Source organism: Pinus tabuliformis, chromosome 5_2 (assembly GCF_031772625.1).
Source record: "Pinus tabuliformis cultivar Carrire ecotype Pingquan chromosome 5_2, CPIR1, whole genome shotgun sequence".
NCBI lineage: Eukaryota > Viridiplantae > Streptophyta > Pinopsida > Pinales > Pinaceae > Pinus > Pinus tabuliformis.
Window position 1 is genome coordinate 530,733,773 of NC_142306.1, and position 15,511 is coordinate 530,749,283.

At 36.8% G+C, this 15,511-nt stretch overlaps 1 pseudogene; it reads left to right on the plus strand.

Moving 5' to 3' along the window:
- Window positions 1–15,086, plus strand: part of LOC149160065 (putative CCR4-associated factor 1 homolog 7) — a 143,252-nt pseudogene extending 128,166 nt beyond the window's left edge.
- Window positions 15,087–15,511: the final 425 nt, after the last annotated feature.

The window sequence follows — 15,511 nt, forward strand, 5'->3', positions numbered from 1 at the left end:
TGATTGTGTAGACAAGATTGCCTCTCCTGAGACACATTAAGGTACGAGTTTGATTACATCATATATGTGGTGCTTGACTTTTTGATTAGGTCTTATAGTTGATTTATTTAATAGGTATGTTTGCAAGTTTGTTGAATGTTTGATGAATTGCATAATATGAGTATGTGTTCAAATCATCTTATTTTAAGATGATTGTGCTAATACATATGAGTTGAGATAGCTGACATATACTTGAGTATGATAGGTGATAGTTGTAGCATTATGTGTTATAACATAATTGTTAGTTGATTTTGAATTGATAGATATGGTTGTCTTAATATGTGGAACATGTGGTTGACATGTGTGAGCAGTTGCAAGGAACATGCTTCGTATTAGCGTAACAAGGTAACACTTGATGTGTTTATATAACTAACAACTAGGTGATGTGGCAGTTCATTGTAAGACTCAGCTGCATTAGGGTAAAGGTAAAAGAAAGGAATTGGGTAAGAATTCCTTTGGCTATGTTTGGAAACCCTAATTCCAAATGAATGAATGATTTGCATACAGGAAGTCTTCTTAACCTTGATTTTGTCTGACATTATGTGGATACATGTTATATTCATGAACATGTACTTGATATGTATATTAGCTAGTTTTTAGTTACAGGTGGATATCCAAGGATGGGAGTCCCTTGAGAGATGGCGTGGATGTGTTTAGTTGCAAGAAACGTGCTTGGAAGAACAAGGTAAGGAGACCAATGTATTGTTATGTTTATTTATGCACTGGTAGTTATATGTTGATGGCAGTATGATGCAGGGAGTAGCATGGCAAGAGAGGTTTCCATGAAATCTTGAAGAAGGCTCTAGTTGAGTTTCCCTGGGAACCTTGGGGATTGAGTCATGGTGTTTGTTGTTAGTCTTATGATTTTTGTCTCTTTTTATTTTCTTATGCTTGATTTGAAACTTTATTTTATGTCTAGAGTATGGTCATACCACTTCATTTGTGGAGTCGTGTTGCTGTTGGTTTTCATGGTTTTATTCTTTTTGTTCTTTCCATTCTTGCCTTTTATGTTTTGATTCTAGGGAATTAGTTGGGAAAGAGTAAAAGTTGATGGAGTCAGGGAGAGCTGTGTGGTACCCAACAGGTAATGTAAGTGAAGCTCAGTGTATGAGTAAGCGCAATGGAAGGTAAGACTATGACAGTCGGTTGGACTGGTTGGGTCCATTGTCGTAAATGGACAATGACAAAATAGTTATGGGAAAGGTAATCAAGAAAAGTTAAAGTAAATGGATCTAAGGTGTCAAGTGCCTTGGCTATGTTTGGATTGTTGTTCTCAATATTTCACAAGGAAGTGCTCTTAACCTTGAACTTATAATATTGGACACTTTTTTTGTGATCATGATTAAGTTGATGTTTATATATGTATACATATAGGTGTGTATGTATGTCATTTCTGACAGGGTGATCATGAATCATGATTATTTTATGATAATGTTTATATGTAAATATGTATGTATGTATGACATTGACTAGTGAGATCATTATTATTTTATGATGTATCCATGTGTACATGTATTAATGTCACTGTTTGACAGGGTTGTCAGGAATCATTCTTGTGGAGGAACGATTGCTTGCACAGGAAAAAGACATAAACAGGTTCCTGGTCTATGAGGAATCAAGTGGGAAGAGTAGTCATGACAAACATATAAGGTCAATATCATGTGAATATGAATTTATATTGTATGCTTATATTATGCCTATGCTTATGTTATGGATAGGTTATACTGAGGGATACATCAATAGAGTGAAAGCAGTTTGGTCTGTGGCATGTTAGGACAAGCATGGATAAGACACTAGAAGTAAGGTTGCTTGGTAAAGAGTTAGTGTGGTTTTGGATGTGTGGTACAACTGTTGTGCATATGTCATATATGTTTTACTTGTTGCACCTGTGATGTTGTGTGGTGTATATTTAGTGTATGTACATGTTGATTATGTAATGTTATGTACATGGTGTAGTACATATAGTGTTGTATGAATGTTTCATATTGAGTATTGGGTATAGATGGTTCCATGTACATGTTGGATATGTGGTATTGTGTACATATTGCACTGTGTGCATGATGGATATGCAGTGTTGTGTGCATATGGTGATGTGCACATGTTGGATATGTAGTTCTGCATACAAATGATGTTATGTACATGTTGTAAATGCAATGATATGTATAATTGGTGTTGTGTACATGTTGTACATGTGATGCTATGTATATATGGTGTGGTATGCATGATTGTACAAGTGGTGTTGTGTGCATGTGGCGTTGTGTACATGTTGTACAAGTGGTGTTGTGTGCAGGTGGTGCTGTGTACATGTCTTACATGTGGTGTCACGTACATGTCATGCATGTGGTACTGAGTACATGTGGTATTGTGTACACGTTGTACAATGGTGCAATGTACATATAGCCTTATGTACAGGGTGTGCATGTGGTGCTTGGTACATATGGTATTGGTGTATGTTAGGTCCCTATAATACTAGTGATGCCCCCATTAATATTGCAGTTGTATCCCTTATTAATATTGTTATGCCCCTATTGACCCCATATTGTTATTACTGTGCCCCATAGAAACCCTCTATTGTTATTTTTGTGCCTTTATATTATTATTTTTAGTTCGGCTTGGTTATATTGTGACCCCTTAGACTCCTATATATAGGAGGTTTTGTCATTTGAATCATCCAAGAATTGTTCTTTTGTGTAACGTAAAGGAGGTTTCCCCCTCGAAGAGGCTAAGTTCGAAGGTGTTCAACTATATTTTCTATCTTTTTGTGAACTGGTTTCATAACATTTGGAATCAGAGCTTTAGATTCTAGGGTTTCGCTGCTCCAAATAGGTCATCATGGAATTTTTGCTATAAATTTTATTCTGTGACATTTCAGAAGCAAACAAAAAAACCCATTTGAGAGGAAATTGCACTGAACCTCAGGTCCAAATTTCAGATCTTTTCGCATTATATATACGGAGATATGATTTGAGGAAGTTGGTCTTTTTGTAGAATCCTGAATTACATTCCAAATAGGTGACTTGGGGAAAATTGTCATAACTTTCTCTTTGAGCATCGAATTGAAATTTTGTAAGAAGGTGTAGAAAGAGAACAAACTTTAGTTTCTTGTATATATTTTTCAGAGCCAAAGGTCAAAACAGTGACATGTGGCACTTCATACAAGTTCGCTCTTCCGGAAAGGTCTATAATCAGGTCATCTTGGGAGATTGTGCATAACTCTTCCTTGGAGAATCCAATTTGGATCTGACTGGTGGCATTGGAAAGAGGACACAGAGGGCTACTATAGATCACAATTTCAAAACTGGATGATCTGAAATTACAGAGATACATCAGATTCAATATCAAGCTCCATACATGTGGTGTCGCGTACATGTCATGCATGTGGTACTGAGTACATGTGGTATTGTGTACATGTTGTACAATGGTGCAATGTACATATAGCCTTGTGTACATAGTGTGCATGTGGTGCTTCGTACATATGGTACTGGTGTATGTTAGGTCCCTATAATACTAGTGATGCCCCCATTAATATTGTAGTTGTATCCCTTATTAATATTGTTGTGCCCCTATTGACCCCATATTGTTATTACGATGCCCCATAGAAGCCCTCTATTGTTATTTTTGTGCCTTTATATTATTATTGTTAGGTCGGCTTGGTTATATTGTGACCCCTTAGACTCCTATATATAAAAAGGAGGTTTTGTCATTTGAATCATCTAAGAATTGTTCTTTTGTGTAATGGAAAGGAGGTTGCCCCCTCGAAGAGGCTGAATTCTAAGGTGTTCAAATATCTTTTCTATCTTTTTGTGAACTGGTTTCATAACATTTGGAATCAGAGCTTTGGATTCTAGGGTTTCGCTGCTCCAAATAGGTCATTGTGGCATTTTTGCTATAAATTTTTTTCTGTGACATTTCATAAGCAAAAGAAACCCATTTGAGACTAAATTGCACTGAATCTCGGGTCCAAATTTCAGAGCTTTTCGCATTATATTTATGAAGATATGATTTAAGGAAGTTGGTCTTTTTGTAGACTCCTGAATTACATTCCAAATAGGTGACCTGGGGAAAATCGTCATAACTTTCTCTCTGAGCATCGGATTGAAATTTTGTAAGAATGTATAGAAAGAGGACGGACTTTAGTTTCTTGTATATATTTTCATAGCCAAAGGTCCAAACAGTGACACATGGCACTTCATACAAGTTCGCTCTTCTAGAAAGGTCTATAATTAGGTCATCTTGGGATATTGTGCATAACTCTTCCTTGGAGAATCCAATTTGGATCTGACTGGTGGCATTGGAAAGAGGACACAGAGGGCTACTATAGATCACAATTTCAAAACTAGATGATCTGAAATTACAGAGATACATCAGATTCAATATCAAGCTCCTACAAAGTGAGAAAAAGGTGTGTAGTTTTTTTTAAATTTTTTTTAATTTTTGCATAAGCATGGTTTGAAAAATTAGTTTGAAGGAACTCAAAGGGCATAGTAAAGCATTATTATCGGTAATTGATCCCCCAAGGAAAGAAAATGCAAACACCTAGTAAGCAACCTAAAAGCTCTAGCATGACTCATGAAGAAGAGGAAGAAATGCAACATGATATATCAAAATTACGAGACCAAGTGCAACAGGTGTCACTTGCACAAAAAGTAAAAGAATCTAAGATGGATGGTTTAAAGAAAGATGTAGAAGCTAAGATGGATGGTTTAAAGAAAGGTGTAGAAGCTAAGATGGATTGTTTAAAGAAAGGCATAGAAGCTAAGATGGATGGCATGGAAGCTAAGATGAATGGCATAGATGCTAAGATGAATGGCATGGATGCTAAAATGGATGGCATGGATGATAAGATGGAAGAATTGAAGATAAATTTGAATAAGTTGCTACAAGAAATGGTCACTAATGGTGAAAGGGTAGTAAAGGAAACTCATGATGAGAACAAAATAAATGTTAATCATGATTCCATAGACTCTAATGTTGGATTGAAGATCCACCACATTCCAAAAATCGATATGAGAAAGTTTGATGGCAAGGATCCCGCAACATGGATATTACAGATGGAGCAATTTTTCGATCTCAATAATGTGCAAAACACACAAAAGGTACGTATTGCAGCTTTATATTTGGAACCAAATCAATTTGTATGGTATCAATGGCTTTTCTCTCGTAAACAAATTATCACTTGGGCAATTTTTACGGAAGAATTGACAACACATTATGAGGATACAAAAAGAAACACTTTTTTAGCCAATTGATAAGTCTCAAACAAAAGGGTTCAATAATGGAGCACATTGAGGAGTTCCAAAAATTTAACATAAGGGTAAAAAATATTCCAGAGGAGCATAGGATTGATGTGTTCATAGGGACTTTAAAAGATAATATCCAACATGATGTTTGCCTTTGGGAACCTGATTCATTAGAGAAGGCATACAGGTTAGCAAGAAAAATGGAAAGCAAAATTATGGCAACCAGGAAGCATACCACTCACAACTATAAAGATGGAAGTGTTGTTGCCCTTAGCCTTCCACAACCTATAAGGTTGACACCACAACAATTGGAAGAAAAAAGAGCAAAAGGGATTTGTTATAGTTGTGATAGCAAATAGGTCATAAGTGTGCTAAGAAGAAATTATTCTACATAGATTGTGAAGAGGAAGAAGAAAAGGAGCAAGAAAGGTCAAAATAAGAGGATATACTCTAGGAACAAAGCCTAGATAAAGAAGAAATGAATCCAACCATATCTTGTAATGCATTGGCGGGAATTACCACTCCTCAAACCATCAAGATAGAAGGACAAATCAAGAAGAAAAAGATACTAGTGTTGATTGATTCAGGAAGTACCCACAATTTTATTCATTGTAAGGTAGCAAAAGAATTGAATTGCTTCTTATGCCCAGCACCAGAGTGTCAAGTGATGGTTGCAAATGGAGGAACAATAAATTGCTCTGGAAAGTGCCATAATATCAAGTTATCCATGGGAGAATATGTATTGAAAAGCCCAATGGCTTCCATTCCAATGGGAGGTGCTGATGTTGTACTAGGAGTCCAATGGCTACAATCCTTGGGTACAATAGATTTTAACTTTCAAGAAATTTTCATGAAATTTTATGAGGAAGGAAAGGAAGTTGAATTAAGTGGTATTGCAGGGAAACCGAGAAAGATAATAAGCTCTAACGGTATGACAAAGCTTCTAAAAAAGGAACAACGAGGTGTAATTACACAATTATGTTCGCTAGATGTTTCCACATCGAAATCATCTATTTCTCTAGATCTCCAAAAAGTCTTAGACAATCATTCCAAGTTATTTGAGACTCCCAAAGGTCTCCCACCTATTCGTGATCATGATCATGCTATTCATTTGATTCCAAGAAGTGTTCCTCCAAACATCAGGACATATAGATATCCCTATGCCCAAAAGAGTGAAATTGAAAGTATGGTTGCAGAAATGCTTGAGGGTCGTATAATTCAACCTAGCCAAAGTTATTTCTCTGCTCCTGTAGTATTGGTGCACAGGAAGGATGGATCATGGTGCATGTGTCCAGATTATAGGGAGCTCAACAAGCTCACTATTAAAGATAAGTTTCCCATTCCTGTAATTGATGAATTATTGGATGAATTGCATGGATCAATTTACTTCACCAAGTTAGATCTTCATTCAGGATATCATCAAATCAGAATGAAGACTCAGGACATTCTGAAAACAACATTTAGAACTCATGAGGGTCATTATGAGTTTTTGGTCATTCCTTTTGGCCTTACAATGCACGTTATACATTTCAAGGTTTGATGAATTCCATTTTCAAACCCTTCCTTAGAAAATTTGTGTTAGTATTTTTTGATTATATACTAATCTATAGCAAGTCTTGGAAGGATCATGTTGAACATGTTGACAGGGTGCTACAACTATTGGAGGAGAAGCAATTATATGCAAAATGATCCAAATGTTTCTTTGGAGTACAAGAGGTGACATATCTGGGTCATATTGTATCTCATGAAGGAGTTAAGGTAGACCCTAGCAAAATTAAAGCCATTAAGGAATGGAAAATCCAAATCCATAAAGAATTTATGAGGATTTTTGGGGTTGACAGGGTATTGTTGCAAGTTTGTTAAGAATTATGGGAAAATAGCAGCACCTCTAACAACATTGTTGAAGAAAGATGCATTTTCATGGACTCCAGAAGCAACAAAGGCCTTCAAATATCTTAAAGAGGCAATGTGCCAAGCACCAGTCTTAGCTACACCAGACTTCACAAAAACCTTTATTATGGAATGTGATGCTTCCGGAAATGGAATTGGTGCTTTTTTAATGCAAGATGAAAGACCCATTGCTTTCGAAAGTCGTCCAATCAAGGGAAAGTATTTACACAAAGCTATTTATGAGAAGGAAAGGTTGGAAATACTACATGCACTTAAGAAATGACAATCCTACCTAATGGGAAGACACTTCAAGGTAAAAACGGATCATGATAGCCTTAAATACTTTTTAGAAAAAATATTATCCTCTGAAGAACAACAAAAATGGGTCACAAAGATTTTGGGTTATGACTTTGAAATCATATACAAAAAAGGAAGCAAAATGTTGTGGCAGATGCACTCTCAAGAAAGGATGAGGATGTGGAAGCATTGTTGTGCACCATTTCTATTATCCAACCAGATTGGATAAATGAAGAAAGGGAGGAATGGAAGAATGATGAAGAAGTGTGGGAACTTATTCGAAAGTTACAACAATATTACAGTACATCTGATACATTTAGCTGGAAAAATGATTCATTATGGTGCAAAGATCGCTTATACCTCTGTAAGAATTCCCAACTCAAACAAAAGATTCTTCTGGAACTGAACACTTCGCCCTTAGGAGGGCACTCAAGAATTTTAAAAACTTACCACAGGGTTAAGAAGGAATTTTTTTGGGATGGCCTTAAATCGGATATTCAAAAGTTTGTGGCGAAATGTTTGGTATGCCAACAAAATAAAGCTGAAACAATTAAGACACCAGGTCTATTACAACCTTTATCCATTCCAAGCCAACATTGGGAGGAGGTTTCAATGGATTTTATCACAGGTTTACCCAAGTCTGAGGGAAAGAGTGTCATCATGGTGGTAGTTGACAGACTTACCAAGTATGCACACTTTTGTGCATTATCACATCCATTTAAAGCCAGTATAGTTTCTATGGCATTTATGGAAACAATTCAAAAGCTACATGGAAACCCAAAGATTATTGTAAGTGATAGAGATCCCATTTTTACAGGAAATTTTTGGACATAATTATTTCCTTGTCTTGGTACTCAGTTAGCTCATAGCTCATCTTATCATCCTCAATCTCATGGGCAAACGGAGATAGTAAACAAATGTTTGGAAGGATATCTTCGTTGCTTCGTATCTGATAAATAGACACAATGGGTCAAATGGTTGCCTCTGGCTGAATGGTGGTATAACACACACTTCCATACTGCAACAAAAATAACCCCATTTATGGCACTTTATGAATATCAGCCACCATCCATCACATCATATTTAAGAGAAAATTATAAGGTTCAAGCAGTGGAACATCACATCGAGCATCAACAACTTCTCTAACTCTTAAAGGATAACCTTGTGTTGACGCAGAATAGAATGAAACAACAAGTAGATCAACATCACGATGAAAGAAGTTTTGATGTAGGTGATTGGGTATTCCTACAGCTACAACCATATAAACAAATGTCCCTCAAGCAAGTTAAGAAGGATAAAAAATTGTCACCAAAGTATTATGGTCCGTACAAGGTGTTGCAAAAGATTGGTACTATGGCATACAAATTGGAGCTTCCTGTAGCTTCTTGAGTGCACCCAGTTTTCCATGTTTCATGTTTAAAGAAGGTTATAGGAAACAAGCTCCCAGTTCAAACAATATTGCCAGAACTTGACGAGAAAGGAAAAATTATATTAGAACTGGAAGCAGTCATAGAAATAAGAACTCGACAACTACGAAATCGATCCATTTCATAGTATCTCATCAAGTGGAAGAACTTATATGCTGAAGATTCCACATGGGAGGATGAGAATTCTATACAAAAGCATCTAGAACTACTCAAGCATTGAGGACAACACTTTTTTGAAGGAGAGGGGCATGTTAGGTCCCTATAATACTAGTGATGCCCCCATTAATATTGTAGTTGTATCCCTTATTAATATTGTTGTGCCCTTATTGTCCCCATATTGTTATTACTGTGCCCCATAGAATCCCTCTATTGTTATTTTTTGTGCCTTTATATTATTATTGTTAGGTCGGCTTGGTTATATGGTGACCCCTTAGACTCCTATATATAGAAAGGAGGTTTTGTCATTTGAATCATCCAATAATTGTTCTTTTGTGTAATGTAAAGTAGGTTTCCCCCTCGAAGAGGCTGAATTCTAAGGCATTCAACTATCTTTTCTATCTTTTTGTGAGCTGGTTTCATAACAGTGTACGTGTGGAATTGAGTGCATGTCGTACATGCTATGTTGCGGGAATGCGGTACTATGTATGTGCATTGTGTAGTCATGGTATTGTGACATATGCATTCATTATGTTGCACTCTAGACATGTATTTGTGTTATGTTGTACATCAGGTGCAGGTGCATGTATTGTGTTGTACACTGGATGTAGGTGCATATATTGTGTTGTGTTGTACACTAGGTGTAGGTGTATGAGTTGTGTTGTATACCAGGTGTATGTGTATGAATTTTGTTGTGTTGCATGTTGTGTGCAGATGAATGTCTTATGATGTACATTGTGCATGTATACGTACGTACACTGGGTGTAGGTGTATGTTGTGTAAGTCAAGTATAGGTGCATGCATTGCATGGTGTTCTATGGAGTGTGTGGTTGTATGTGTGTGATGCACACTATGCATATGTGCAACTAGTGGAAGATAAGGCACTGGGTGTTTGTTGGGTGTGGCAACCAATCCGGTGTGTTTACAAAAGAACAAAGGTAGAAGTAAGGATTGCTAAAGGACAAGTATCAGTATTATATTTCAGTTTTACTATGCATATGATTTATGATTCTGGTCTATAATGATTACATGTGATCTATGATTTTGGTTTATGATGGTTACATGTGATTTATGATTTTGATGGTTATGTTTTGAGCTAACATGATGTGATATGTTTTTACATGATTTTTTGATCAAACAATTAGTTTAACTTGTTGTGATAGGAAGCGAACAACAATGCAAGTGTGCCTTATTGACGAGCTACCAATGAGCTATGATTTGAGGTTATTTCAATTTATTTCAATCTAATGGAAATTATGTGCTTGGAATAGGAAAGCATGAACATGCCCAATTGGGTGGTTGAAATCGATTGCAAGAATTGGCAACATCAACAAAATAATTTGGAACATATAACAGTATGCTGGTAAATCATTTCAAGAATAGGGCCATTATGGGACACTCATACCCAATTGTTTCCATTGATTTCCATGAGCATGCTATGACTGGTATGATGGTTTTTAGGAAGGTATATGCCTTGGTCTTTGTATCTTTCGATGTGAGGAAGCCTTGCCAAGGGATGGACTACCCGGGATGGGGGTGCCAACAAAACTTGGAAGGTGAGTTACAACATGGAAGGGTGGATCAAATTGTCTGAGGGATTGTGTAGCAGAGAAGGGAAGATTGAGGATGGATTTGTTTTGGTCATGAGAATTGCCAGATGGAATCAGATGCACATTGGGAGTGCACCCTGGAACAATGAGTCGGTAACTGTTCACTGAGAGGAAAAGTGGCGCAAGATTATAGTGCTAGATATTGGATGTAGCTTTGACTTCGATAGTGGATTTTGGATTTCGTGGGAAGGAGGTCAATCCTTTTATTACTTTGAGGGTTACTTTGAGGGTGGAGGTGTGAGCCTCTGGATTCCCTTGTTGATTGATATGGGCATCATATTCTCTTATTTGTTGGTTTAACAGATGTTCATATGTGTATATTATTGTAAATACCATAATGAGTTGTGTTATAAAGCTCTAGTATGTGGTATGGTTGTTATCTGGTCATGTTGTCATGATGTTTTTCTTTTGAGCAGGTCATTCATTGTAAATATTGCAACAATCTCTGTTATAAAGCTCCATGGGCAATATGATTTGTTTTCAATAGTCTTGTGGTTATAGGTGTCATAGAACATCAAGGACAGTGTTCCCCCAAGGGGGAGGGTTCTGTAACAACCCTGGTAAAAATTCCATGTAAGAATATATAAATACCACAGATGATGGGACACATATTCGAAGCTGAATGGTGGGTAAGAAATCCTAGTGTGTGTTCATTTGGTTGTTTATGGCTAAGGAAATTGGCAAAGGCAATGGCTAAGAATTTGGAAAGGCAAAATGTCATTTTTGGCACAATTGTTTATGAAAATAATGGAAATTATGAGAAAAATTCGGTGAAAGGTCACAGGTTTCATGTGAGGAGGAAATTAAAGGAAAATAATGGAAAATTAAGAAAATAGAGGCCTCATTAATGAAAATTCTTTTGAGGATCAATGGGAAAGACTTGGTTAGTTTAGCTTTGGAGCTCCTTCATTATTCTCTCTCTCTCTCATACTCTTGGACACTTAGAGTTTTCTTGGAGCACTTGGCATTGAAGCAAGAAAAGAAAAGAAGACAAGAGGAAGCAAATATCAAGCAGGGAAAGGTAGGATCAAGCAGCTACAGTAGGCTTCTTTGTAGGTATCGACTTGCATGTGTATTTTCCTTGCTAGATTTGACATGCATGAGATTGCATGTGTTTCATTTCTACCATGGCATGGGTTTTTCTAGGTGTGACAATATTTTCAGCCTAGCCTTGCCATTTCTTGATAGCGTTGATGAGATGGGTTCTCTCATTTGGTTTATGTGGGATAGCCAAATTGGATTCAAAGATGAGTGGTGTGGATCTCCAAATTGAGAAACACATGGTGTAGTGGTCCCTAAACTGGAATGAGGATGCATGAAGCCATTGGCCTATTAACCCCTAAACCAAACTGTGGGTTGTGGTAAAGCCAGATTGTGTGCCTGAGTGGGCCTAAGAATCCTTGCTGGTGAATGGAAGGATATACGGTAAAGCCAAGTGGTGGATTTTTTCTCCATTGGGCATAGTGATTAGGATGGAATGCACAGTACAGCCAGGACAGTATGTCTTAGTGTATGACCTAGTGATCCCTGGATTAGAGTCCAGATGAATGGTAAATCCTGAGAGACTAGAAGGCACTCAAATTCGTCATGATGTAGGTGGAGAACTCTGGTGGCATCCACATTGATTAGCGTCTTTTCTTTGTGTTCTATGAGTCCCACATTCATGCTTGGAATATGTCATGTGGGTGATTGGATGAAGATATACTTGGCTCAACCAATCTATGGTCAAGCAGAACGCGATAGTCCCATCACCGGTCGGTTCATTGCATTGATTAAAGAGAAATTCATTCCATTGATTTACATGTGTAAATTTACTGGTGTATATATGGAATTTGATGGTTGATATGTTTATTGTATTTATATTCCTATTATGCTTGTTATATGCACATTTTATGACAACAACTATGTTTGGCTCTCAGCTTGTTTTTACTTGTATATTAATGGATAATGTGTCTATGACCTAATAGATGAATATGTAGAGAATGACATGAGGAAATAATGGTTTATGGTGATTCTTAGGTAAGTATGAGATCCCAACACTTAATTTTGTTGTTTACACCTGTAGGTTACATGTCAATGATGTGTTTGAATAAATGTCTGTCATGGCTACTAGGGGTCTAGTTAAGGTCTTGTTGAGCTTATTACGTTTGCATCATTTTTTCCCTATACCTTCCTTGATTTCAACCTTTCATTCCATTTTGGGCAATATCCTGGGCTCTGGCCCTGAAAGGTGGCATAAATCATGGGGTCGCTAGCACCAAACTAGTAAGTTTGGTCTACAGTCGCTGGCATGCAAGCCTATGAGAGCGACTTTAGGTCTCTGGTCACTCCATTGCCCATAGCATGAGAGCAATTATGGCCTCATAGGTCCAGAATAGAAATGGGATCCAGGGACAGGCTGTCTGAGTGGCTAACTTGTCTCATGAGGGTTCTGTTCTTGATGTTGGATGACTATGTGTGATTTTCCATCAATTCCACTTCCTTAAGGTCAAATACAATCATAGTGGCCTCTCGTCTCATGTTTACCTCGGTTGGCACAGTTACTTGGGTGGATGTGGGAGGATGTTGTTACAAGTACGTAGTCACAAAATGATGAAAATGAGAGAATTAACTCAATCTAATTGAAATTTATATGTATAACTGTGCAAATATGAGTGGTTCCTTCAACCACATTTCATCCATGGAGATGTTGGCTTTCATGCTTTATGCTATTATGATGATTTCTTTCTTCTTGTGGTATACCTAGTGCAATTGATTTTATTGTTTTCATGGAACCCTAGTAAGCCTCTCCCCATGGCCTCTTTCTGGTTTTGAAGAGCATAGTGTTTTGTAATTTCCATCTATATTTATGTGGGTGCTCGTAGGATATTTATGCCTTGTCTGCTAGAAGAGGCCTCAACTTGGAATAGGTATGTGGTTTTAGGCATATGCATTGTCAACTGTGTGGTTAGTTTTAACTTTTTGTAGGTTGTTTCGAAGTTGAAAAATAATAACCCTCTCTCTGTGCTAGACTTATTGATCTTTCTACTTTCTTTAGCTCTGGAAAGTTTCTCCCACTACATTCTTTATGCTCCAGTAGTTCCCTCTGGAAACATTGCTAGGGTTTGTTAGTAAAGTGTAGAGTTGGGTTTGATGCCAGAAATCAACTCTTTATCATTGAATAGGAGAATGGATTGTTGTGGGTCTCTAATAGATTATTGTGTGTCTCAAGAGAGAAGATCAACTCTGCCTCTATAGAAATTTGTCATTTTTTTATGGACATAACAATTTTTAGCAAATAAATCCAAATCATTCCTTGAATGTCAAGAATGTTTCCCGTGCCAGATCGACTCAATGTTAAGACAAATTTATTCAATGTCATTTGATCTGCATTATAAAAATTCCATAGTGGGCTTATTATTAAAGGTTGTGACAAATTATCTTCAGTCCTTTATCTAGGAGCAAGTGCCAAACCTTTCTGAAGACTAGTGCATCTTCCTTTACTTAATGCGCATTGGTTTATTTTCATAATTTTAGAGGTTGTAGGGATGAATCCCATGGTGTCAATTCATAACAATATGCTCTCTATGTTGGGGATTTGGAGTTTGGAGTCAAGAAGAATAGGGTTTTGGCCTACATGTAAAAAAATCAAAGGGGCACTGTTCGCATACGCGAGGTATGGGTAGATAACATTGAAGAGGAATTTTATTTAATTCATGAAATGGTTGGTGATTTCCCTTATCTAGCCATGGACATAGATTTACTTGGTGCTGTAGTCGGACTTGTGGGGGATTTTTAGAAATAATCTAGAGTTCCATTACCAAACGCTCAAAGCCAATGTGGATCTCTTGAAATTGATTCAACTGGGTCTCATATTCTCAGATGAAGATGGAAATTTTCCCACATGTGGGATAAATGAGCACTGTGTCTGGAAATTCAATTTCAAGGAATTCAACATCAATTCTTATTTATATGCACATGATTACATTGAGTTGTTGAAACAAAGTGGGGTTGATTACAAGAAGAATGAGGAGAAGGGTATTGATTCACATCATTTTGGTGAGATTCTCATGTTGTCGGGTGTTTTGTTGAACGAAAATGTGCATTGGATTAACTTCCACACTTGATAACTTTGGGTACCTATTGAAATTGTTGACATGCTAGAACCTAACCCTTGAGGAATTAGATTTCTTCAATATGTTGAGGGTCTATTTCCCCAAAGTGTAAGATATCAATTATTTGATAAAGTTTTATAATGATATCCATGGTGGGTTGAACAAGCTGGCAAAAATAATGGATGTAAAGAGGATTGGACCAAGCCATCAAGCTAGTTTTGATATCCTACTTCATGTATTTTTTGGAAGCTGAAAGATGGTTTCTTCAATGTGTCTACTAAAAAGTACATTGGTGTGTTATATGGACTAGGTGTTGATAATAGTGATTCTTAGGCCTTGATTTCCTCTTATTATGTACTCTTGCAAAGTCTGACATTATACCATTCTCTTCTTTGAGATTTATTTTCCTCATAGATTGGATTTGCTCAATATTGTTATTCATTCTATTTATTCCCCCCCACTTTTTTTCTCTGCAAATACCATGGGTTACTTTCTTTTATTCCAGCATGCATCTACACTTTTTGGCAAACAATTGATATAGAGGACATACCTACAGGGTCGTTTTACAAAATATTCTTCTAAGGGTGATGATGATCTTTGGGTCGCTAATTTTCCAAATTCTACTTATAATCATCATTTCTACCTCTAGAGACTATATTGTATGCTTCCTATAGAAATTTTGTAGAAAATTTGATAGATTCACAAGATCGTGCAATGTACTAAAGCACATGACAAGAATTTACTTCTAATTTCAACCA